Source organism: Ipomoea nil, unplaced genomic scaffold (assembly GCF_001879475.1).
Source record: "Ipomoea nil cultivar Tokyo-kokei standard unplaced genomic scaffold, Asagao_1.1 scaffold1179, whole genome shotgun sequence".
In the NCBI taxonomy this organism is placed as follows: Eukaryota; Viridiplantae; Streptophyta; class Magnoliopsida; order Solanales; family Convolvulaceae; genus Ipomoea; species Ipomoea nil.
Genome location: NW_017617607.1, coordinates 1,130,579 through 1,155,382, shown reverse-complemented (window position 1 = coordinate 1,155,382; position 24,804 = coordinate 1,130,579). Strand labels below are relative to the sequence as shown.

The window sequence follows — 24,804 nt, the reverse complement described above, 5'->3', positions numbered from 1 at the left end:
TTCCGCGTTGGAGTCTTGCAAATCGTGCCATTTGGGAAAAGCTGCTAGATTTCCATTAGATAGGGTCCTGTTCAGTAGTAATAATGTATTAGATTTACTATATACTGACATTTGGGGTCCATCTTCTGTAATATCATCTAGTGGCTTCAGATATTTTGTACTCTTCGTGGACGATTTTTCACGCTACTGCTGGTTTTATCCCTTGCGGGTAAAATCAGATATATATACAATTTTTGAGTCGTTTCTAGTCATGGTAGAACGCCAATTTTCGCGTTCTATCAAGTCCATTCAATCAGATTTGGGGGCGGGGGGAATACCGAAAATTACACACCACCTTTGTTAATCTTGGTATAAATCACCGTCAGTCGTGTGCATACACACACGAACAAAACGGGCGGGTTGAACGTAAAAACCGACATATAGTCGAAACAAGCTTGGCCCTACTGGCCAAAGGTTCAGTCCCGTTACAATATTGGGACTACGCTTTTGAAACCGCTACCTGTTTAATAAATTACCTACCCTCCAGTGTCCTACAGTTTCAAAGTCCATATACCCTGCTACATAAAGTGTCACCCCCATACACCTTCCTCCGAGTTTTTGGGTGTCGTTGTTACCCTTATCTAAGGCCTTATAATCGGCACAAGATAGAGTATCGTTCGGCACCCTGCGTGTTCTTAGGTTACCCGTTGTCCTTTAGGGGGTATAGATGCGTTGATTTAACATCGAGGAAAGTCTATATCTGTCGCCATGTGCGCTTTGATGAAAATGTTTTCCCATTTGCAGACATTGACAAACAAGCCAGCATCACCGAGACACCACCTGCTCTACCGTGGGCGGCTAGTCCTGTTTTAACTCAGACTATGCCAACCACATTGGTTCCGGAGTCACCCGTACCCTTAACTCGAGAGTCTCCGGCTCCCTTAGCCATTGAAGGGCCCAGACCGACTCGAAGGGCTAGGGTGCGTAAAGCTCCAGTCAAGGCTCGGGACCATGTAATGCGGCTACGTCGTATGACTCGAGGAACAGGAGAAGAGTTCCATGCCTTACACACGTCCACTGATCCGACATGTTATTCACAAGCCATTGGGCACCCACAGTGGCGTGAAGCCATGGATCAAGAATTCAACGCCCTGCTGCATAATAACACTTGGGCACTTGTTCCAGCAGACCCTAGTATGAATGTAATTGGGTGTAAATGGGTTTTTCGGACCAAACGCAATGCGGATGGCTCGGTGGAACGCTATAAGGCCCGATTGGTGGCCAAAGGTTTTAATCAGGTAGCCGGCGAGGACTTTTTCGACACTTTCAGTCCGGTAGTCAAACCGACTACCGTCCGCTTGTTGTTCTCACTAGCTGTTTCCCATGGGTGGACCTTGAGGCAGCTGGATGTCCATAATGCCTTCCTCAATGGGCACCTAGCGGAGACTGTTTACATGAAACAACCTCCAGGTTATGAAGATCCTGTACACCCAGATCATGTGTGCCATCTCCAACGCTCTTTATATGGCCTGAAACAGGCCCCCCGGGCGTGGTTCAAAAGGCTGCATGACAATTTACTCTCTGCAGGTTTTTTCTCGTCAAAGACGGATGTGTTCCTTTTTCATTTCTCCACAGGTTCATCACGCGTGTATCTACTGGTCTATGTAGATGATATCATCATGATGGGGAATGATGCACCGTTAATCACGACCTTACTTAATCGACTGTCCGACACGTTCAAGATACGGGATCTTGGTACGCCAAGTTTCATCCTAGGTATTGAAACAGTTAACCTAGATTCGGGCATGATGTTGTCTCAACGTCGTTACATGAACGACATACTGACTCGTGCTGGCATGTCCGACTGCAAACCACTTACTACTCCCGCTGTCGTGACTAAAGTTGTTACACCTACACAGGAACCGTATGACAACCCTACTCAGTACCGTCGCATCGTAGGAGCACTTCAGTACTTAACAATCACACGACCGGATCTATCCTTTTCGGTAAATCGGCTGTGTCAATACATGCACTCTCCGACGGTGGAACACTGGATGCTCCTGAAACGTGTACTCCGGTATATTAAGGGTACACTAACCTTTGGTCTACGCCTCTCTGTGTCCAAGTCGTCGGCTATTCACGCCTTTTCAGATTCAGACTGGGCTGGCTGCCCCGTGGACAGGAAAAGTACAAGTGGGTACGCCGTGTTTCTCGGGGATAATCTCATCTCATGGTTATCCAGGAAACAACGTATCGTCGCCCGATCTTCTACTGAAGCTGAGTATAAAGCTTTAGCAGATGTCTCGGCTGAGGTCACGTGGATAGTCTCACTGCTTCGAGAGTTGGGTCTACATGATGCTAAGCCGTCTACGCTGTGGTGTGATAATCTCGGGGCAACTTATCTATGCGCCAATCCGATCTTTCATGCCAGGACGAAACATGTAGAAATCGATTATCATTTTGTTCGGGATAAGGTAGCTTCGGGGGACATGCAAGTCAATTTTGTCTCAACCAAAGACCAGCTCGTAGATATCTTCACCAAACCGCTACCTGGGCCGCGGTTCACTTTGTTGCGTGACAAGCTCAATGTGGTGATGCACCCTCCTTGAGCTTGAGGGGGAGTGTTAAGCCATGTTATTATTATTATCTTTTATTGTTATTAGTTTTGTATTAGAATTAGTCAATAAGTTATTTATAGATTGACTAGCCTATTGTGTAGGAGTAGTTTACGACTATCTCTCTACTATTAAGTGTTTCAGTTGTAACCTCTTTCAGTTGAATGAACGATCATCTTCTCATCAAATTGACCCCTAAAAGTAAGCATCTTTTGGCATTTATCAAAAGTTTCCACACTTTAACCTTGCTTGTCCTCAAGCAAGTTATCAATCAAATCAAAAGTATGAATGCCAAAGGATAGCTCAAAAGATACTTAACACTCAAATGGTCAATCAATGCGAAGTCATGCATAAGAATCAAATGAATGACATTCTTCATGTTATCAAGCAAATGTAGGAAACCATGCGTGATACTTCTTTAAATCAAGTGATATTCAAGGAGACAAAAACCCCACAAGGTCAAGAGAAAGTACCAAAGGAAACATCTTTCACACACAACTTTTTTAGGCAAGCAAGTAAATGTATCCCTTTTTTTCCTTTTCTTTTTGTTCTTTTTTCTCTTTTTCTTTTTTTTTTTTTCTCTCTTTTCTTCTTTTCAATGATTCAAATCATCCAATCCTCGAGGGCATTGCAAAGCTGAAACAACTAGTGGGAAAGATGTGCGCAAGCTTGCCTAAAAAACTAGCCCAAAAAACTCAACATGTAAAGTAAAGTGAAGTAATGACATGGGCCTCTCAACGCATTTTGGCTTAATGTGATTCTCTTTTCTTCTCAACCCCCTAGGATAACGTTATTGAATAACCCAACTTCATATGGAGCTCCATGCCTTTTTGAAGACAGTGCAATGGGTGCCCGAATCCTACCAGGGTGGCTCACCTCCTCTCTTGTTTTCTCATCCCCGAGGATAACATCGTCGGGACAACCGACTTCACGTAGAGCTCTACGCTTTTTTGAAGGCGGTGCGATGGTTGCCCCAAATCCTAACAAGACAGATTTCGCCGTATTTTTCTCTCATAAGGGTGGCCATTTGTCTCTTTTGTTTTTTGCTCTACTCTTTTGACTTTTTCTTTTCTTCCCCTTGACTACCCCTCATGCTTTTTCCTTAGGGGTAGGGAATCACTCAAAGCTCTCTCACTCACACACACACACACAAACATATATCGACACACACACTAGTACCATAGGAGAGGAGTTAATGTTATTTAAGGTCCTCAGAGTTTGGTGATTTTGTCACGTTGGTCCTAAACTTTCAAATCGACCACCCGTGATCCTCCGAGTTTCGAATTTTGACCTGCCGTAGTCCTTTCGTTAACATATGTCGTCTGCACCATCAAAAGTAATGACAAAAGAGTCTTTTTATTTCTAGCCTAGCCAAAACAACTGATTTCTCTCAAGATTTAGCCTTAATATCTAATTTGTACTTCTTCTTCAACTGCAACTATTTCTGCTACTACATGAGCTACTAGGTGAGGTGGGATTCGTCGTCAAACTGTCAGCTCATCCACGAAATCATCGACACTTATGAGGACGACTTGCAGTTGCAGAGCAAGAAAATGGAGAAAAACAAGAGAGAGAAGAGAAAGAGCAAGGCCAACAACAATGGCAACAAAGGGTCCGCCGGTAGTCTAGCCGAGGCGAAAACGAAATCAGAGGTGATTTTAACCAACGGTGGCCAGTCCAACGCCTCCGCCGCGCCAACGACGGCGATAAGAAAGGCGCAGTCAGAAGGATTGTCAACTTTCAGGGAGAAATAATTTGGATTACGATTTGGACCTCAAGAATCTCTCAAGGTCGGTCGCCCATCTTTCTTTGGTTATCATCATCTCCACCGTTTCCCTATTTTTTTTTCCTGGATTGTGTAAATACAGTGTCGTCACCATGTAAAATATGCATCGTTTTGAATCATCAGCTGCAGCTCTCTGATTTTTCAAATCTTGTATATGTAAAGAATGTGAATTAAATCTCAATTTTCCAAAAAAAAAAAAAACAAAATTAATCTTTAAAGTGATTTTCTTGAACTGCATATTAGATTTCTTGCTTCAATAAATCTGGGTTTAGGACAAAATAAAAGCAATAAGAAACTCTTGAATTTGAAAATTGATAATTTTAGATATTAATTCTTTTGTATTTTCTATAACTTACAAGTAAAGAATATCTATGGAGAAGAAGTATGACTCAAAGGTTAGGGCTAAATCTTGAGGGAAATCAGTTGTTTTGGCTGGGCTGGAAATAAAATGACTCGTTTGCTCTTACTTTTGACGGCACAGACGGCAGATGTTAGCGGAATGACATGCTGAAATTTAAAACTTGGAGGACCACATGTGGTCGATTTGAAAGTTAAGGACTAAACGTGAAAAAATCACCAAACTTGGAGAATCTTAGATGGCATTAACTCCGTAGGAGAGAAATAAGAACCAATGTCAGCCTTACATCTGTAAAAATTTGATGGATCTAATCAGATTTTAAAAAAATGTGGTGGCAATATCTTCAACTTCACTATGCAAACTTGAACACTTAAATATGCAATCTTTAACAACTAAATATGCAAACCTGATAATTTTTATAAAATCAACGAAAAAACTAAATTTTAAATCTAAACCGTACATGCTAGATATTAAGCACTAAAAAATGAACCACTAAATCATATTAACCCAAAAACTCAACATAAACTCTAAAATCGAAACCGTAAGTAAAATGCACTTTTGCTTTTTTTTTTTTGCAAGTGCAATCTTTTAATATTAAATATGAAAAATGTTAATACTAAATGTGCAAACTTGGAAAAGTCTGAGAATTGCAGATTTTAAAGTTTACGTAGTAAAGTTGGTGATAATTATGAAAATGTCACCGCGTTTTTTTTTTTTTTTTTAAATAAAATTGATTTGATCTGTCCGATTTTCCAATTGTAAGGCTGGGTTTAGTTCTTATTTATCACCTAAGGACTTGTTCTTATTTGATCTAGTACCTATATGAGTTCAGATGAAATAAGGACCCATCCTTAGGTGAAGACGTGATGACTAATCTTGTGCGTTCGATTTTTTATTTGGATGACCCAGATTTGATTTCATAAGATGACATGGATTAATCTTTTTTGTTAAAGTGGGGGTAGTAGTGTCTTTTTTTTTAAAGTGTGAACACATGGGTAATTATTGGCCAAATTTATTTCCTATTTTCTTGGATCATCACCATTGCGATTTGGAATCACGATTTCTTCATCATCGATCGAGTGTTCGTCCATACAAAGCGATCAATATTTTTTTATGATTTTTCACTCGTTCTTTTGAGTATAATATTGCGTATATTTGGATGTTGGTGTATAGGTACACATGTATGAGTAGTGCAGTTGTGCTGGTTGTGCAACCCAGTGTTGTGAGCTGTGCATCGTAGGCTGGTGAGATGTGCATTAGTGCACTTAGTATGGTGCATCGTAGGACATTGAAATGTCCGTAGATTTTTTTGACAGTGTTTGAATGCACAATTAGAAAGTTATCGATACACGACACTCGGTATTAGAATGCATAACATCCTGTATAGGAATACACAACTTCTAATAAGACTTATTTACCCCTAACTTTTTTTTTTTTAAACGGATTTGTTTTCTTCAAATGCACATTGTTGTGCCTTTTTAAGGATTTTAACGGAATACAAAAAACCATAGAACAGAATGCAAACAACACCATAAAAAAGAACACATACAGATTAAAGGAAAAACACCATGCATACAAATCAAAGGATTTGATTACTTCACGCTTATTAAGGTCTTCTTCTGTTACTTTTTGCCTGTAGATTAAAAGTGTAATTTTTTTTTTCTCTTTAAAGCTATTGATTTGGACTAAATCAATGGTTGAGATTTATGCACATTTTTCACCTGTCAGCTCCTTCGCACTTAATCCTAGACCTATATATATACACACACACTTCAACCCATAGTTGAATTAAGTTAATCGCTAACTAATACAATAATGCTATATATCTATTTTAAAATCTTTATTTACTATATTAGAGTATAGGATATGAATATTTGGGAGAAGTATAGGATATGAATAGACGTATAGATGAGAGCGGATTTCTTTTTTAATTTTTTTTTTTTCAAAAGCAGTAAAAAACAACAGTTTAGGGGACATGAATTTCAGTTATGATTCCTTCCCTGTATGGGTCCAAATTCCAAATCAGTTCAACATGAATAAGAATAATAGGTTAATAGGTATGGGCAGTTTACTCCAAAGTTAAACAACAAATCCAAGTTTTTTTATATTATTTACCAACAAGCATTGATATGAAATGGAAGGAAGCATGGAACACCCACCAACTTTTGTGTAAAAAGTATGTTTCAACCACTGGAAAATGGAATAATCAATGATGAATGAATAAATAGTCTAAGAAAGAAAGTACAGCAAATTAATGAATGAACTCATACACAAAAACTTATTTTACTTCATTGGATTTTTGGTTTTAAATTGCAAAATCTTAATCTGGTTGGTGACCAAACAAAAAGATGTTCATCTTGAAAGATTTTTTCCACCACTAATTATGTGACATTTGGTATAAAAAGGTAATTATGAGAGAAAAGAATTGTAATTTCTTAAGAGAGAAATAAAGTAGGAAATTAATTTTTAATTCCACAAAGTGAAGGAGTTGCAATTTTATAAAATTTTAATTCCCTCGTAATAAACACATAAAATTTTCAAGTTTGATTATTAGACAAAAATATTTACAATTTCTTCATACCAATTGCCCGGTTAACCTCCTATTAAGTACATTTATTAGAGGATGTTTGGTAGAATATGAATTGGAATAAGTATAAGAATCTAATATTATTTAGAGCATATTTGGTTGGATGGAAATTTTTTTTCTTAAATTTGAGAAAAAAAAAATTCAATGAGATGGCTGGTATTTTGTTTTCCATAAAAGTTGAGAAGACAGTATCACATGATTGGACAATTTTATCGCAAATTATGCTGTGCAACCGAATGCACCATGCGCATGGTGCATACAATGCAAAACGATGTCGTTTTGGTTAAAAAACGCGCGTCCCACTTAAAAAAGAAATCAGGTTCGATTCCCGGCAATAGCATTTTTATATATCCATAAATTCATAACTATATATCCATAAATTAATAACTATATATCCACAAATTCATAAATATATATTCACAGTGAATGAATGAAGTAAAAATCCACAATGAATGAACTAAATATCCCCAATGAATGAACTAAATATCCACAATGAATGAACTATATATCCAGAAATTCATAACTATATATCCATAAATTCATAACTATATATCCACAGTGAATGAATGAAGTAAATATCTACAATGAATGAACTAAATATCCACAATGAATGAACTAAATATCCATAAATTCATAACTATATATCCCGAAATCCATAACTATATATCCACAATAATGCTATTGCCGAGAATCGAATCTGATTTTTTTTTTTAAGTGGGACGTGCGTTTTTAGTCAAAACGACGTCGTTTTGCATCGTATGCACCATGCACATGGTGCATTCGGTTGCACAGCATAATTATTGCAACTTTATCCTTATTATTTTTCTTGAAATTTTAATTCTGTTACCTCTCAAATATTTTTAGCAAACCAAAATACAGAATGGGCCTTAGTAATAGTATAAGTTGGTTGCCCAATAGCAATGCTATGCAACTGTGGGGCAAATTATGCTGTGCATCCGTATGCACCATGCATGGTGCATACGGATGGTGCATATGGATGCAAAAACGACGTCGTTTTAATAAAATGCGCGTCTCTCCTTAAAAAAAAAAATCAGGTCCGATTCCCAGCAACAACATATGAACTAAAATTCCATAATCGATGAACTATAATTCCATAATCTAATCTATGAACTAAAAATTCCAGAATGAATGAACTAAAATTCCATAATCTATAAACTAAAATTTCATAATCGATGAACTACAATTCCATAATCGATGAACTATAATTCCATAATCTAATCTATAAACTAAAAATTTCAGAATGAATGAACTAAAATTCCATAATCTATAAACTAAATTATCAGAACCGATGAACTACAATTCCATAATCGATGAACTATAATTCCATAATCAATGAACTATAATTCCATAATCTATGAACTAAAATTCCAGAATGAATGAACAATATAATGTTGTTGCTGGGAATCGAAGTTGAATTTTTTTAAAGGGGAGACGCGCGTTTTTTAATAAAACGACGTCGTTTTGGCATCCGTATGCACCATGCATGGTGCATACGGATGCACAACATAACGATTGCAACTGTGTGCACCACTGCAAAATGACGTCGTTTTGACTAAAAATGCGCGTCCCATTTAAAAAAAAAATCAGTTTCGATTCCCCTCAATAGCACTGATGGGGTGAGAACCCCGGCCCAAGAAAAGAGGCCCAGAAGGAATGCATGGGCCGAGTCCAGGACTCGGCCCAGGTCCAAAGAAGGAGGCCCAGTTCAGAGCCCGGAAGGACGGCCCAATGCCGAACGGGGGCGAGGAGTCGGCCCAGGCACGGCCCAGGAGAGGACCCGGTCCAGAGAGCCGTTGAAGGAGCCTTCAGAGCAGTTAAGGCAAGGAGCCGTTGAGGCATTAAAGGTCGGACTCGGTCCGCCAGTTACCGGCCAGAGAGAGCCGTTGGCAGAGTCCGTAACGTCGCCCAACGGCTCGGCGCATTAAATGTAATCTTGAAGTCGGCCATCATGAGCCTTTAAGTCAGTAGAGGAGGAGCCACTATAAAAAGGGCTCCTCCAACCTTGTAAGGGGCAGATTGAGAAAACCCGGAGAGGGAATAGAGAGCACTATTGAGCATCATACTTCACTGAAAATCTAGACTTTTTGTGAAAGGTGTATCCTCCAGCTTAAGGTTGTGTTGGACCTCCTTGGGCCCGAAAACCCAAAAACCATCACTGGCACCGTCTGTGGGGATCGAAACGAAGAGTCGCGTGTCCTCTTGAGTAAGGCGAGTCCGAGAAACAATAGTTGAATCAGGCAAACTCCAGACATGGCTGGAAGCGGGGAACAGTCGAGCCGTCAAGACAACGGACGAGAGGCCGACTTGAGAAACCAGCTGAATAGAAGAAATGCCCGAAGCCATGAAAACGAGACGACACCGCCGCCGACGCCGCTGAGAAACCCGCAATTACCTCAAGTGCTGCTCACCCCGGAGCAGTTGCGTGCAATCGGACGCGCCTGCGCGGAAGTGAGCCTAGGAGTGAGAGAATAGTCCATCACTCGCCAACTGCAACGCGAGTTGCAACCGCCTCAGAGGCCAGACAATCGGCAATTGAGCTGACGGGCTGAAAGCCAACCGGTGCAATCCGTCCATTCCCGGCTAGGTCCCAGCGTCGGACGTCGGTCGGCAAGAGAGCGATTAGGCCGGAAGGAGCCCAGTCGTGCCCCGTTAGTCGCCCGCGACCGACAAGCTGCACGAGAGAAGAACCGAACCAAAAGAGCCAGGACTGAGACTCGTCGTGTGGAGCAACCTCCCCGCAACCCCGTCCAACCGGCTGAATCTGAAGTCGGCGAAAGCACGGAATCCACGGGAAATCGCACCCGGGAGAGGATCGAAGTGGCCAACCTAGTACAGGAGGTACGAAGTCTGAAAGAGCGGATGGAAGGAAAAACCAAATCCCCAGGACGTACGTTGCTGACCGCCTTACCCTTCTCGGACGAGGTTATGGCCTTTAAGATACCGAGCGACTTTAAGTTCCCGGAGCAAGCCACATTCGACGGATCAGGCGACCTGCGAGAACATCTATTGAGTTACCAAGCTAAGATGCAAGTCCTAGGAGTGCGGGATCCGGTCATGTGCCGTGCCTTCTTACCTACGCTGAAGGGGCCCGCCCAAAGATGGCTTGTAAGTCAGCCCCCAGGGTCGATTCGCAGCTTTGAAGAGCTGGCAGACCGCTTCATGAGCCACTATGCCGCTAACATCAAGCCACAGAAGGATCTGACGCACTTAGGCGACATCCATCAGGATGAAGGCGAGTCCTTGAAAGCCTATCTTGCTCGCTGGCAGAAGGAGATCTAGTCAATAGAAGAGGTGGAGGACCAAACAGCGCTCACCTTCTTCATTGAATCTTTGCGATCCGGACAGCTGTATCGAGACCTAAGGGACAACCGCCCGGCGACATACGTGGAGGCTGTCCAGATGGCCAACAAGAGGGCCAACACAGAGCAGGCCATGAAGCATAAACGGCAGCGCGAGGTCGGTGGGTCCGCCAGCGGAAAAAGGACGCGGGTGGAAACGAGAGAAAGGCGTTCGGATGCCGCCCGGCGACCCGAGGTCAGGCGACCGTATGACCGACCCGTCGTTCACACCTATCGACCGGTTCCAGAGCGACCAGTCCACGAAGTACAGGCGGTCGCCCCGCCTCCGCCTCCGCCGATGGACGACCGTGCAGCGGACGAGGATACGGGTAAGACTTCTAAATATTGTCGCTATCACAAATCTTATACTCACAGCACAGAAGAATGCTACTATCTAAAGAAGATTATGGAGGGGATCATCCAGCAAGGGACACCGCCCCCTAACCAATGGAAGCGAAGGTCGACCAGTCGAGGAGGTGAGGGACCCGTCGCCGACTCAGAAAACAGCCGAGGCAAGCAGCCGGCTTCCGAAGAGGACGAAGCCCAATGGCGCCAGAAGCCGGTCATTAACATGATAGTCGATGGGCCAGAAGGCGGCGATTCCGCGAACACCCGAAAAGCCTGGGCTCGGCAGCTATATGTCGGAACAGTCTATGGTCGAGAAGAGAGCTCCAAAAAGATATGCCGGGAGCCCATCGTGTTCACCGATAAGGACCTGCCAGCCGGGGAAACCCCGCATCGAGACGCGTTGGTCATCGCCATGGACATCAACGGTGTGGTCGTTCGCCGAATCCTGGTCGACACCGGGAGCAGCGTCAACGTACTGTACCTGGAGACCTTTACCAAGATGGGGCTGACCCAAGAACAGCTCAGACCCGTGAACACCCCTCTCGCCGGTTTCACCGGGGACTCGGTAGAGGCGGAAGGGTCCATCACTCTTCCTGTGGAAATCGGCAGCTATCCGAACGTACAACAGTTGAGCATGAAGTTCATCGTGGTCGATCTAGCCTGCTCACACAACGCCATACTCGGCCGCTCGGGTTTGGAAGACCTCGGGGCTCTGATCTCAATCGAACATTTGTGCCTGAAGTTTCGCACGCCGAACGGAATAGGAACGGTGCGTTGTGACCGCAAGGTCGCCCGCGACTGCTATCTGCAAGCATGTAGAGGAATGGGCAAGCGTGGGATGCAGGTCCACGAGATCACCGAGAGACCCCCTAAGAAAACAGTGATACCTCGCCCAGAGCTGGCCGTCGAGCTAGAGGAAATTGAGATCGACCCAGCACAGCCGAGCAGGCGAGTGAGAATCGGAGTCGGCCTTTCGGAGAAGTTAAAGGGGGAAATCACGAGAGTACTCCAGGAGCACCGGCTGGTTTTCGCCTGGGGCCCAGAAGATATGCCCGGCGTAGATCGATCGATCATATCGCATCGACTCGCCGTAGACCCGGAGCACCGGCCGGTCGTGCAAAAGAAACGATACTTGGCCAACGACCGGAGGGAGTTTGTGAAGAAAGAAGTCAGCACGCTGTTAACAGCCGGGCACGTCCGTGAGGTCAAGTACCCGGAATGGTTGGCTAACGTGGTCCTTGTGCCCAAGCCCCCGACGTGGCGAATGTGTGTAGACTACACGGATCTCAACAAAGCATGCCCAAAAGATCCGTTTCCTCTGCCCCGAATCGACCAATTAGTCGACGAGACGGCCGGGTCGGCGCTGCTTAGTTTCATAGATGCCTTCAGAGGGTACCATCAAATATTCATGCACCCGGCGGACGAGGAGAAGACCGCCTTCCTAACTCCGGACGGAGTTTATTGCTATCGAGTCATGCCACTCGGACTCAAAAATGCCGGGGCTATGTACACCCGAATGGTCGCCCGGTTGTTCCACCACCTGCTAGGAAAATCGATGGCCGCATACGTCGACGACATGCTCGTCAAGAGTCGAGAAGAGGACAAGCACGCGGAAGATTTAGCCGATTGCTTTAAAGTAATGATAAAGTACAACCTCCGATTGAACCCCAAGAAGTGTGCGTTCGCCGTCCAGGGCGGTAAGTTTTTGGGGGGCTACATGGTCACCAAGCGAGGCATTGAGCCTAACCCAGAGAAAGTACAAGCCATCCTCGACATGCAGCCTCCTACTACTATCAAGGACCTACAACGCTTGACCGGACGACTGGCCGCTCTCAGCCGTTTTCTGAGCAAATCGGCGGATAAGACTGTGCCTTTCTTCGAAGCCATGAAGAAGAAAGAGGGATTCGCTTGGACTGCCGAATGCCAACAGTCGTTCGAGGAATTAAAACGATATCTGTCGACTCCCCCAGTACTGTCTACCCCCCAGGAGGGCGAGCCCTTACTGTTGTACCTCGCCGCATCGGCCAAAGCGGTAAGTTCGGTGTTGGTTCGAGAGGAGGATTGAGTCCAGCACCCGGTTTACTATGTAAGCCGCTCACTGAAAGCTGCCGAGACACGGTACACCGCCCTGGAAAAGATCGTGTATGCCTTGGTGGTCACCGTGCGCAAGTTGGCGCCTTACTTCCAAGCCCATACCGTCCGGGTCCTGACGGATCAGCCACTCGGGAGTGTGCTACGGAACCCCTTGTCCTCCGGCCGGCTGGTAAAGTGGGCCGTCAAGTTGACTCAATACGGTATCGAGTACCAACCCAGGCCCTCCATCAAAGGCCAAGCTTTGGCCGACTTTCTGGTCGAGTGTACCGCGAGTGAGGAGGAGAAGTAACATGCCTCGGAGAGCAATCCGGGCGAATGGTGGGAGATGCATGCGGATGGAGCATCAAGTCGACAGCATTGCGGAGGCGGCGTTGTGCTCATCACTCCGGAGGGATTTCGGCTGTATTACGCCCTAAGGTACCTGTTCTCTGCATCGAATAACGAGGCCGAGTACGAAGCAGTGTTGAACGGCCTTCGACTCGCCAAGAATCTAGGAGTCGAACGGCTACGAGTCAAAACCGACTCCCGACTGGTAGTCGGGCAGATCTCTGGTACGTGCGAAGCTAAGAACGCGAGGATGGCGTTGTACAAAGAATGCGCCACCAAGATGTTGAAAGGGTTTGAAGCTTATGAAATAGAATACATATCCCGGGCGGACAATGTAGAGGCCGACATCTTGTCAAAGATCGCCCTGGAAGGGGTACCGGACCGCTTGATAAAGATTTGCCAGAAGGAGGAGCTAAGTCGGCCGAGTGTCGAAGAGGCGCCGCTAGATGTCCAGCGAGTAAACATCGAAGGGTGGGATCGAGAGAAAAACCCGGAGATGTTCTGGATAGAGGACATCCAGCGATTCAAGGAAACGGGCGAGTTGCCAGCTGACCCATCAGTCGCTGCGAGGGTTCGACGGAAAGCCCCCTCCTTCCGGATCGTTGACGGAGACCTGTATAAACAGTCGTTCGGAGGACCCCTGTTGAAATGCCTACTTAAGCCTGAGGCCGAAAAGGTAATGGATGAAGCCCACAGAGGCATTTGCGCTGCGCACCAGGGTGCTCACACGCTCGCCCGAAAATTGGTCGTTCAAGGGTATTACTGTCCGACCATGATGCGAGATTGTGTTGAACGGATGTCCAAATGTGGCGTTTGTCAGGCATTCGCCAGGAAAGACACTCGGCCAGCCACCTTCTATACGCCGGTCACCACTGCCATTCCCTTCGCCAAATGGGGAATAGACCTGTTGGGACCGCTACCCGTCGCCCCGGGAGGATTGAAGTTTTGCGTCGTGGCCATCGATTACTTCACCAAGTGGGTCGAGGCGGAACCCTTGGCTACCATCACCGAGTACCAGTGTCGACGTTTTCTGTGGAAAAAGGTGATTTGTCGCTTCGGTTTGCCCGAGCACACCGTCAGCGATAATGGGCGACAGTTTGATTGCCAGGCATTCGCCGAATTCTGCCGCCGACACGACATTAAGCATACCAAGGTGTCGGTGGCCTACCCCCAAGCAAATGGGCAGGTTGAGAATGTGAACCGAACCTTGGTCGATGGGATCCGGAAGAAACTCGAAGACGTCCGAGGACACTGGGCGGACGAGCTTGATCGAGTCCTATGGGCCTATCGCACTACCCAGCGGCGAGCGACGGGAGAGAGTCCGTTCTCGCTCGCATACGGCTTTCAGGCCAAGGTTCCTGTCGAAGTGGTCGAACCCACCCACCGGGTTCGCACCTACTCGGACGCAACAAATGAGGAGAGCCTGCAGATTGAGAAAAATTTTCTAGAAGAAAGAAGGGAAGCCGCAAGTGCGCGAATGGCTGAGTACCAGCAGGCAGTGAAAAGATACCGCGACCGTAGAACTCGCCCGCGAACCTTCCAAGTTGGCGACCTAGTGCTACGGGATCGACAAGCCAGCCAGCCTACCGAAGGAGGCAAGCTCGCGGTCAAGTGGGAAGGGCCGTACCGCATCGCGGCTGTAGTTCAGGCCGGAACTTACAAATTAGAGACCATGGAAGGCAAGCTTATAGATCGTATATGGAATGCTACGCATTTGAAAAGGTTTTATCAGTAGCCAATGATAGGTCATGTATGAGATCGAGGATACCAAGAAATCTGAATAAAGTGCGTGGATTGCAGCCAATCGTCCCAGGGACTCGGCGAGAGAAAGATAGGAAACAAGGGCCCAGACCCTTAGACGTTTCCATGAAAAAGCCAAAAGGAGTCGCCTCGACTGAGGGACTCGGCAAGTATATATAGAAACAACGGGGCACTGACCCTAAACCGTTTCCGAGAACAGAAAAAGCCTAAAGGAGTCGCCTCGACTGAGGGACTCGGCGAGAGAAAGATAGGAAACAAGGGCCCAGACCCTTAGACGTTTCCGTGAAAAAGCCAAAAGGAGTCGCCTCGACCGAGGGACTCGGCAAGTATATATATATAGAAACAACAGGGCACTGACCCTAAACCGTTTCTGAGAACAGAAAAAGCCTAAAGGGTCGCCTCGACTGAGGGACTCGGCGAGAGAAAGATAGGAAACAAGGGCCCAGACCCTTAGACGTTTCCGTGAAAAAGCCAAAAGGAGTCGCCTCGACCGAGGGACTCGGCAAGTATATACAGAAACAACGGGGCACTGACCCTAAACCGTTTCTGAGAACAGAAAAAGCCTAAAGGGTCGCCTCGACTGAGGGACTCGGCAAGTATATATAGAAACAACGGGGCACTGACCCTAAACCGTTTCTGAGAACAGAAAAAGCCTAAAGGGTCGCCTCGACTGAGGGACTCGGCAAGTATATATATATAGAAACAACGGGGTACTGAACCTAAACCGTTTTTGAGAACGGAGAAAGCTTAAAGGGTCGCCTCGACTGAGGGACTCGGCAAAAGGAGGCTAGGAGACGAGGGCCCCGACCCCCGATTGAGGAACTCGGCGTAAATTGTTTCTCGCCTCGACTGAGGGACTCGGGGAGAAAGAGCTGGGAGACAAATTGTTTCTCGGAGGAAGCATAAAAGAGTCGCCTCGATTGAGGAACTCGGCGAGGAAAAAGTAAGGTTCAAAACCTTAGAAGAATGCCAATATTAAGAGAGCCCCAAAAACAAACTTCGTAAAAAAAAAAAAAAGAAGGGAAAGCCATTTTTATTAAAATACGGCTGATAAGGAGGCCAGCCCTTACAAAAGAGGGTCTATTCTAAAAAGACCCTAGGCTATGGGGGGAGGGGTATCGACGGCGACCCCTTCAGCTTGCGCCCCCGCCGATGGTCCAGCAAGGGGAACAGAGGAAGGGCCCTCCGCCTGAAGAAGGGACTCGGCGAGCTCCGGAGGCGCCGCCGCAGGAAGAGTCGCCGGGTCAGTAAGCGCGGCCGACCCCTCAGCGTCCAGCACCGGCTTGAGGCCCCAGCTCTCGGGAGTGAACGAAGAGTCGCGGGCCAACAAGGTGGCGTGAATCTCCATCTGCGCCTCACGGAAACCGAGGCGGTAATCTCGCTCGCCCAGGTCGAGGAGGAAATCATCGCCCTCTGGGGTCGCCAGCCACTCCTTGGCCACCTCTCTCCTTCGAGCTGCCACCGCCGCCTGCACATCCGCCTCGAAGGCCGCCGACTTCTTATAATCTGCGACAGAAGTCGCGGCGATCGTGGCCACTTTGCCCTTCTCCTCCTCCCACTGACGGGTGACCCTCAGCAACTCGGCGTTGTGCACCTCCACCATCTTGAGCTGCTTCGCCTGCTCTTCCAGGAGAGCTTCCTCCGTCTGGCGCTGCTTGGCGGTCATGGCCCGCATATCGTTCCTAAAGCCCTGGAACCGATTGCCCAGTTCCATCTGGAGGGTGAGGTCCTGCACACCAAACCGTCAGTCGAACGGAAAAGGGAAAAAAAGAGAGTAAACAGAGGGAAAGGCCGAATGGGTAACACTTACGCGATACGACTGCCGGAGCAAGGCCTCGATGATGAACCCGTCGCCAAGAGCACGGGTCGACTCCACGTCCTTTGGCAGAAGGACATCCTTGCACCACTTGCGAATGGAGGTGTTGCCCATCCAGATTTGGGCATCCTCGTCCACCTCGTGGCACAGCCTGATCCTCTTCGGAGTCGGCCCCTCCGTATGCTCAGCAAGCCGCTTAGAGCTCAGACTCTCAGTAGAGGGAGGAGGCGGCTGCCGACTGGGCGATACCACGGGCGAAGGTGTGAGGTCGACCACGTTGTGGGAAGGTGGAGGAGTCGGTCGAACCACCGACGACGGCTGAGAAGAGGACGCAGTGGCAGCACCGGTAGAGCGTTGCGTCAGGCGACGCCTCATCTTTTCCGCTCTATTTGCCATCTCAGGAGTCGGTGCGATTGCTTCGCCGGAGCTGGAAGAGTCGGAATCGTACGGACCTGTAAAAGAAATTCACTCACTCGTGAGTGTTCCCATAGGAAATAAGAAGCAAGTCGAGAAAGAGATGAAAAAGACGCTACCTACGGTGGCGGCGCCCTCCGGCAGAAGGCCATGCTTGGCCATGGCCCGGACTCGGGACCAGTACTTGACGGAGTACGGCCCGAAGCCCTTCAAGAAGTCGCCGCCCATGACAGCATCCTCCGTAAAGACGGCGCGCCGAGAGCAGGGCTTGAAGAGAGTCGCCGGCCAGAGGGTCGGAAAGGTGAAGGAAGAGGAGCGAGGTCGGACGAAGAAATAAAGGGGCTTCCACTCTTTTATCGAGTCGGACAACCCCTCGAAAAGTTGTCGCCCCGGACGGGCGGCGACTTGGATGAAGCCGGGCGAGTGAGAGCCGACCTTGTTCACGGTAAAGAGGTACCGGAATAGGTCCAAATCTGGCTCGCACTGCCACCAATGGCAGAGATTGATGAAGCTGGTCAGGAGTCGGTGAGAGTTAGGCACTAACTGGCCCGGGACCAAGTTATAATGCCGAAAGAGAAGCGAAAGAAATGGGTGTGGGGGCACTCGGAAGCCGAATGCAACCGAGTGCACATAGATACCCACAAAACCCTCCGGCGGGTCGTGGATAGGCCGGCTCTCCGCCGCGACGACCATGGCCGAAGGGCCAAGCAGAAAGCGGGCCATATCTAGGTCCGCCGCTGTGGCCGACGACGGAAGACCGGACGGCCGGACAACCAAGTCAAACTTGCCTCGCGGCCGTACAACGCCGCCCGGAAAAGCCGCCACCGTAGTCAACGGGGCTGGGCTCATCGGAGTAGCCGCCCCAGAAGAAGAAGGGGCTAAGAAAGAAGAAGAAGACACCGCCTGGAAGCCCGCCGGCATTTCCAGGCGGCGGACGACGGAAGAAGAAGAAGAGGATGATGGAGAGGTCCCCGCCGGATTGTCAAAAGACGGCCGACGGGAGGAAGAAGAAGAATGAGAAGAGGAAGGCATTACTTACAGATTGGAGTTGAGGCTGAGAAGACGATGAAAGAGCAGAAGCTTGGTGGGAGAATTGAAGAAGAAGAATGGAAGGAAAAGACCTTTTAAAGGGAGAAGGAAGTCCAAGAGGCTTCCACGCGGCACCTCCGTAGTGGAGGAATCGGAGGCGACAAGACGTCGAAGGGACGCCGCATTTAATGCCTCGATGGGCGGAACGACGGTTCAGGCCTAGGGCTAGCCTGCAAGCGGCGCGTCTGCCCTAGGCCAAGGCTGAGTGACGATGACCCGGCCTGCCAGGCCAAAGGCTCATCAAGGCAAAAGCTATGGGGGCCCATCCAGATCACGCTAGAAGTTTCTAGAAGTGACCCGGCTGGGTCCGGCCAAATAGAGAGGCCCGGACGAGCTTCAGGTTGCCAAGTCGGCCGACGGATTTGCCGAGTCCTACACCCACGGGGCTTAGTCGGACAGAGTTTACGAGTCGGTCATAACGACCAAGAGTCGGCCAAAGGAACACGCAAAAACCAGGGACCGAAAAGTAAAAACGAGATTTTATTCCATAAAGACAGGGGTACAAGGCCGAGGACTCGGCTACAAGCATTACACAGAAAAGACAGGCCTAGGGCTTAACTTCCTCCTCCTCCGCGTGACGCACCGGCTGCGGACCCTCCAAGTAGTAGTGGGGGCGGAAAGGCAACGGACTCGGCTCAGGCTCGGGCTCGGGCAGTTCATCCAGATACACAGCAGGCTTCCCATCTACGACCATCCGCAGGGGCCTCTCCAGAGCACTCGGTGACATGGCCACGCCAAAAAGCGGAGGAGCCTCCCAGTCTAGGTCCCACTCTGGCTCTGGATCTTCTACCATGGGCACCATCTTGTCCTCCTCCGGTTCCACGACCATCGGATCAAGCATGTCAGGAGGCACCACGATGGGATCAGAAGCGGAGTCGCCCACCAGGTACCCTCCGCTAGCCGCCCTCTTCCGCCGGAGCTCCTCCTGCCGGGCATGCTCCTTATTACGGATGGACCAACGACGATCACCGTCCCTGAAACTCATAGCTTGAGGTTTTGAGATGAAAAATGGTGAGAAAGCACAGAGCTACCAAAAGCCCTTATATAGAGCCTCGAGAGAGCGACGACCGAGGCGCAAATCACGGAGGGAATCGTAACTGACATAACTGAGCTGGATTGGATGGGCAGCGTGAATCTCTGTCAGAGATTAATCCCATCCAATTAGCTCGGGAAGGGTGAGATTCGCACGCTAAACTGAAAAAAGCCTGGCTCGCCATGGGAAGCGAGATTTTACAGGTGTCAAGCGGAGGGAGGACTCGACATCACAGCCGACTCCTCGACAATTGAGACGGACGAGTGCACTAAATATACTGAAAAAGATGAAAACTGAAGGCCGAAAATATTTTATTATAAAATAAAGAAGGTGCAGGTTACAAGGAGCTTATTACAGAGTAAGCAAGTGCTCCTGACAGAACTACCCCTCTAGAGAATCCGGCCGACCCCAGTTCACAAAGATCACTCACTCGGCGAGGAGGAGTTGCTTCCAAAGAACCCTCCCGATGGTCCAGGAGAGGGTGGGCAAAGCGAGTCCCAGAACGCCGGCATGAGTGGCGGCACAACTAGCTCTTCATCGTCTGGGTACATCTCCTGATAACGAGCAAAGTCTTCCTCGTTCATTAGCCCTGTAACTGGACCGTCCAAGTCATCCAGAGGAATAGAAAAGGTCATACGGAAGGTCAGCTGCTCTGGGACAGGCACGTCAACAACGGTCCCGCCTGGGGAAGTTACTCGAGCAGACCCCGGAGGAGGAGAAGGGCGAGAAGTCGGAGTGACTTCACGACGAGCAGGAGTCGGCGGATGAAGAGCCATGGAGGCAGCGCCAACAGGTGATCTCTGTGGAGTCGGACGGGGAGCCTTCCTTTTAGGCTCCCTCTCAGGCCGAGTCCGTTTCAAAGGCAAAGGGCGCCGGGGCGACCCAAAATCAATCTGCTTCCCTTTCAGTGGTGAGCGACCCATGAGGAATTAGTAAGTTAAGAGAAGAACGGCCAAGGTCATTTATAGGTGCCAGGCCAGGCCGAGGAAATCAGAACGGTCCCGCGAGATCCGGGAGATAGCGAATAATCTGGGCCAATCCCGGGTCATTCAAGGCACGGATTCGGTAAGAAGGAGGCGGTTACTACTTTTCCAAACCCAGGTTGGCGGACCGGGTATGGAAAAGTGAGGGACTAGTTGATGGGGTGAGAACCCCGGCCCAAGAAAAGAGGCCCAGAAGGAATGCATGGGCCGAGTCCAGGACTCGGCCCAGGTCCAAAGAAGGAGGCCCAGTTCAGAGAACCGGAAGGACGGCCCAATGCCGAACGGGGGCGAGGAGTCGGCCCAGGCACGGCCCAGGAGAGGACCCGGTCCAGAGAGCCGTTGAAGGAGCCTTCAGAGCAGTTAAGGCAAGGAGCCGTTGAGGCATTAAAGGTCGGACTCGGTCCGCCAGTTACCGGCCAGAGAGAGCCGTTGGCAGAGTCCGTAACGTCGCCCAACGGCTCGGCGCATTAAATGTAATCTTGAAGTCGGCCATCATGAGCCTTTAAGTCAGTAGAGGAGGAGCCACTATAAAAAGGGCTCCTCCAACCTTGTAAGGGGCAGATTGAGAAAACCCGGAGAGGGAATAGAGAGCACTATTGAGCATCATACTTCACTGAAAATCTAGACTTTTTGTGAAAGGTGTATCCTCCAGCTTAAGGTTGTGTTGGACCTCCTTGGGCCCGAAAACCCAAAAACCATCAAGCACTATTGTGGATATATAATTATGAATTTGTGGATATATAGTAATTGTGCACAAATTCATAACTATATATCCACAATGAATGAATAACACAAAATCCAGAATGAATGAACTAAATATCCATAAATTCATAATTATATATCCACAATAATGCTGTTGAGGAGAATCGAAACTGATTTTTTTTTAAATGGGACGCGAGTTTTTAGTCAAAACGACATCGTTTTGCAACCGTGTGCACCATGCGCATCATAATTTGCCTTGGTTGCCTATTAAGTTTGGTAGTAAATTGCAATTAAAATCATTACTGAAATTGTTGTTTGGATATGAATCAAAGTAAAAGTATATACTTAAAGAAAAAAAAAATCTTCTATCACAATCTATGAACATATTAAGAAAATTAAAGTCAAAATTACACTCAGAAATGAATTCAAGAAAAGAAAAAAAAAAACATTATTTTACATTCATGAACAGAGCTACCTTATGGCCTGCTAAAAACTACCCAGAGCTTGCTTCTACCCAGGCAATCCAAGAGCTTTTTGGCGCCTTCAACATTCATCTCAGCTAGCTTTTGCAGCTGCGCGCTCGCTCCGGCGGCGGCCATTTGCTTCCGCCGTTCCTTGGAGTGCGCCAGCGAAGACAATATCGATATAGGGTGCCTTTTATCTACATTCCGATGCGTTACGGGATCCAAAAGCTGGACCACACTCACTATCCCCTTCTCTTCCTTCTTGAAAATCCGGCGGTTTCCGGCGCAAACCAGCAAACTGGAGAGCGCTCTGGCGGCGGCATCTTTCTCCGCCGTGGCCTTGGCTTCCAGCATTGCCACTAGCGGCGGAATGCACCCCATCTCACCCAACTGTTTTCTGGAACCACTGTACCCTGCTGCTATCTCGTACAAAGCTCTCGCCGCCGCAATTCTGACGCCTAAAACCCCACAGCTCAATACGCCGACCATGCGGCTAAGAAAACCGTTCTCCACTATAGCGCCGGCGATAAATGGACACGACGATAACGATCCCACCATCTGAATTGGGGATTCCAGACTCTGAACTGACGGGGCGGAATCCCAGAAATTCTGTAGGCTTTCAATTCCACCTTCTTTTGCAACCAACATCTTCAGATTATCATCTCCGGAGATTAAATTGGACAAGCAAGCAATCGCGTTCTCTTGCGCCAACGTTGTACCCGAATTCGACAGGCCTAGGAGGATCATGGTCGCGTTTCCCTCCACAAAATGATCCTTAATCTCTGGGAAAATAGCTAAGTTTTTTAGCACGGAAGCTGCCATTGCTTGGCAATGGGGAGTCCCCGTTTCGCAAATTTCTAACAGCGACGAAATCCCTCCTCTGGACCCTATTGCCCTCGCGTTCTCCTTGCTATGGCTGAGTGTTTGGAGGGCAATGCAGGAACTTTCTCTGGCTAGAACGGTTCCGGATTCTACAACTCTTAGCAGGTTGTGGAGGAGACTCGAGCCTTCCGCGATCAAAACGCGCTTGCTTGAATCGACGGTGGAGATTTTCGCAACGGCGGCGACGGTTTTCTCCTTCACCTCCAATGAGGAGGTGGAATCCAGTACACGAACGAGCACCGGAACGATTCCCTGTGCCACGGCGATCAACACATTCTTGTTTTCCTCGTATAAAAGCCCGAGGAGCGAGTCGAGGGCAGAGTTCTTGGACTCGACGGTGCCGATCTGGAGCCTAGTGATGAGGCTCCTCGACTCCGCCCTCACCGTCTCCCTCTTCGACGAAACAGCGCCGCTTTGGTTTAGAACGGCGCTCCTGTTCAAGACCTCGAGGTCCCTGTTAAGGTTGTCGAGTTTCGCAGACACGGAGTCGATGTCATTCTGGGTCTTGAGCTTCCCGCCGTGAGGGGTGGAGCTCTGACAGCGAATGGAAATGCAAAGCGCGTCAGAGAGGGCGACGGAAACTGAACGGAGTAGCTCGGCGGAGATTGCACTGTTGGCGCCGGCGGCAGAGGAAGATAGTTCAGAGAGATGGGTGTCCAGAGAAGAGAGCTTCGCTCGAATCAAACCCCATTTTCCCCTGAAACTTTGGGCAAGAGGAATAGAATCCCCAAGGGATTGAAGGAAGTGGGTGTTCGATGAGAGGAGAGTAATGGGTCCATTGGGCTCTTCTTCAGCTACTTTCATGGCGGATCTTTGGAAAAAAAGGAGGGAGAAGAAGGAAAGAGTTTGCAGGTGACAGGAGACAAGAGTGTGTGAATGTTTATTGAAGGCGGGTGTCAGAATGCCGAGTCGGCAGCATAGAAAACTAAACTCAAGTAAACAATATTGAAAAGAGTTAATTCTAGCAATGGTCCTCGACTATTGCAATTTTTCAAAATTAATCCTTGTCTTTTAATTTCGACAAAATAGACCCTTGACTATTCGATTTGTTCCAGTATTAGTCCTTCCGTTAAAGATCAGTTTAATAGTCGTTAGTTTAGGGGTTAAAATTGTATTTTCCTTTTTCTTCTTCCTCCCTTGTCCGCCTTCTGTGAGCAACGAGATTTTCTGGTAAAAGCTTTGGGGGAATGGAAGGCGTCAAGATTTCAGAACCTCAAGTAACAGCCATGGTTGCAATAGGCGCTAGGCGCTAGTCGGGCGGTAGAGTAGCGCCTAGCGCCTAGGCGGGGGGCCTAAGCGGCTAACTGAAAAAATGAAAAACAGTGCACGTGTGTAGGTGCATATATGTCATATTACACACACACACACACACACAATCGCTAGGCGCCCTCTAGGCGCCTGGGGACCGCCTAGGGCGCCTAGAGCGCCTAGGCGCCGATTAATCGGCGCCTAGGCGCGATTTTTTCAACAGTGATATATATATATATATATATATATATATATATATATATATATATATATATATATATATATATATATATATATATATATATATATATGTCATATAAATGAAAAAAATTAGTAAGGTCGAGTCGGTCGGGTTAACTCGGCTAACTCGACAAAAATTGACGAGTTAACTCGGCGTAATCGGCCGAGTTAGGCGCTAGGCGGCCGAATTAGGCGCTAGGCGGGAACCTAGGCGGCTGGTCTCCTAGGCGGGGGCCTAGGTGGGAAATCGCCACGGCCTAGGGGTGCCTAGCGCCTAGGCGCCGATTACTCGGTGCCTAGGCGGGATTTTTGCAGCCCTGGTAACAACTTATATACATCTGCCTTAACAAAACAAATTGGAGGGTGGACGACTGGTGTGCAGCGACGAAAAGGCAGCGACGGTGGCCTCCATTGTCTCCGACGAATAGAACAGTAGTCCGGCGAGGCAGGATCTTGACCGACGACGGGCAGCGGCAACATCAACTTGATCTTGATCTTTGTATATTCCTACTCCCAAGTATTAAAATGCTCCCCCCCACCCCACTCCCTTCTTGAGAAACCAATCTGTGAACATATCTCTATTTATCTTCCTTGATCTTTGTATTAACTCCATTCAATTTTTGCAGGAAGTTTTCTATCTGTTTATTGACTTCAACTCTCACTATGGAGTAGAGGTAGCTGAATTTAGTGCCGTTACTGATTTAGAGTCCCTATGTCGG

General features: G+C 47.9%; 1 long non-coding RNA gene across 1 annotated transcript; it reads left to right on the top strand.

Moving 5' to 3' along the window:
- The first annotated feature begins 4,050 nt into the window (after positions 1-4,050).
- Positions 4,051-24,532, top strand: LOC109183780. Its single transcript, XR_002054633.1, has 3 exons — positions 4,051-4,214; positions 18,263-18,270; positions 24,522-24,532. It is a non-coding gene; the product is annotated as an uncharacterized LOC109183780 (long non-coding RNA).
- Positions 24,533-24,804: the final 272 nt, after the last annotated feature.